This window comes from Garra rufa, chromosome 2, assembly GCF_049309525.1.
Source record: "Garra rufa chromosome 2, GarRuf1.0, whole genome shotgun sequence".
Lineage (NCBI taxonomy): Eukaryota > Metazoa > Chordata > Actinopteri > Cypriniformes > Cyprinidae > Garra > Garra rufa.
In genome coordinates, this window is record NC_133362.1 from 58,026,433 (window position 1) to 58,028,932 (window position 2,500).

Consider the following 2,500-nt stretch of genomic DNA (forward strand, 5'->3'; position numbering starts at 1 on the left):
AAATGCAGAGGCTGAAAAGAAAATATTTTTTAATAATTTAAATGATTATATAGATACATGGGAAAAGGTTATAATAATGGGAGATTTTAATACAGTTTTGAGTAGAATGGATATAGCAAAAGACATGGTTTTTAAAAGAGATGGTGGAAGGGAAGAATTGCTTAAATTAATTGATAAAAATGATCTGATAGATATATGGCGAGAACGAAATGAAGGAATAAAAGATTTTTCAAGGCAACAATTGGTAAAAGAAAAAATGAAGCAAAGTAGAATAGATTTTATGCTGATTAAAATAAATATGAAAAGAAATATTGACAAGATATATTATAAGATGACTTCTCTTAGTGATCATAGTATGTTAATAGCTCATTTTAATGAAACCGGGGTGGAGAGGGGAAAGGGGATATGGTGTTTAAATAATGAACTTTTAAAAGATGAGAATTATAAATTGGCAGTGGAAACAATAATAAAAGATGAGAGAGGGAAAGGAATGTTTGAAGAAGATAAGAGAGTGTGGTGGGATAATATCAAATATGAAATAAAGAAGTATTCATTGAGTTATAGTAGATTGAAACAAAAGATTAAAAGAGGAGAAGAAGTTGCAGTTAGGAATTTTTTGAAAGAGGAATTACAAAAAGATAATGGTGATATAGAAAAGATTGTAATTTATGAAAACCGATTAAAAGAAATAGAAGAGGAGAAATGTAGAGGAGCTATGATAAGAAGCAGGTTAAAGAATGTGATGGAAGGAGAAAGGTGTACAAAATTATTTTTTAATTTAGAGGAAAGTAGACAAAAGGCTGATACGATAAAGGAAGTTCTTAAAAAAGATGGGGAAAAAGTAAAAAGGACCAATGAGATTTTGCAAAGTGTAAGAGAATTTTATGCAGATTTATTTAAAAGTGAAGGGATAAAAGAAGATGAAAAGGAGTTTTTATTAAAGCAGGTTAAAACAAAAGTAGTTAAAGAAGATAAAGAAATGTGTGATAGAGATTTTTTAAAGGAGGAAATAGAGACAGCAATATTACAGCTAAACAATGGGAAAAGTCCGGGAGCAGATGGCTTGACTAGTGAATTTTATAAAGTTTTTAAGGATACGTTAATTCCTATTTTAAAGGAAGTATATGAGGAAATGTATGATAGAGGGCAAGCAAGTCAATTGATGAGAGTTGGAATGGTGAAGTTAATTTTAAAAAAAAGAGGTGACTCAGCGGATTTAAAGAACTATAGACCCATATCAATGTTAAATACAGATTTTAAAATTTTAGCAAAAATGTTGGCAAATCGATTAAAGAGGGTTCTACCAGGAATAATAACAACAAATCAAGCTTATTCAGTCATAGGAAGAGAAATTACAGATACAGTAAGTAATATAAGAGATAAAATAAGTTATATGATAGAAAATAACAAAGAGGGATACATGATTAGTTTAGATTTGGAAAAGGCATTTGATAGGGTAGAACATGATTATTTATTTGAACTTTTAGAGCCTTTTTGATTTGGAAATAATTTTATAAAATGGATTAGAGTTTTATACAAAGGGGCAATCAGTTTTATAAAATGTAATGGATTTTTAACTAATGTTTTTACTATAACAAGATCAATAAGACAAGGGTGTCCTTTATCTGCATTATTATATAGCATTGTAGCTGAACCTTTGGGATTAGTGGTTGGGGAAGATGAAAATATTAAAGGAATAGGTTTTGGAGGAGCAGAAAAAGAACAAAAAATATACCAATATGCTGATGACACAACCTTAATTTTAAAGGATATAGATAGCATCGAGAGAGCAATAAATAAAATACAACATTATTGTAATGGTTCAGGAGCAAAAATAAACATAGATAAGACTGTCATGATGAGAATAGGAACAGCAAAGATTTTACCACATTATTTTAGTTTTAAAGAAGAGACAGAAAATATGAAAATTTTGGGAATCAGAATTGGAAAAGATGAAAAGAAAACTAGAGTTTTAATATGGGATGAGATTTTAGGAGGAATGGAGAGAAGATTAACTTTCTGGAGACAAAGAACTTTGAAATTAAGAGGGAAGATTTTGATTGTAAATGTTCTGATGCTTTCGAAAATGTGGTATGCATTAGAGGTTACTTCATTGCCGATGTGGGCTTACAAGAGACTGAAAAAGTGTATTTTGAATTTTATATGGGAGGGAAAACCAGCAAAGATTGCTTATGATACATTGATAGGACCATGTGAGGAGGGAGGTTTAGGTTTGTTAGATCCAAATATAAGAATGAAGAGTCTAAGGGTTAAAATTATGAAAAAATTTATGAATAAAGAAAATAGACAAGAATGGAAGAATGGTTTGACATATTTTTTAAATAGGTGTGGGGGTTTTAAAATGGGAAATCACATCTTATGGATGAAATTGAAAGAAAATATGTTAAATGATATACCAGAATTGTACAAAGAAGTTTTAAGAGCATGGAAAGAATTTTTATTGACAGTAGTGTACAAACCAGAAGGGATGGAGGAGCTT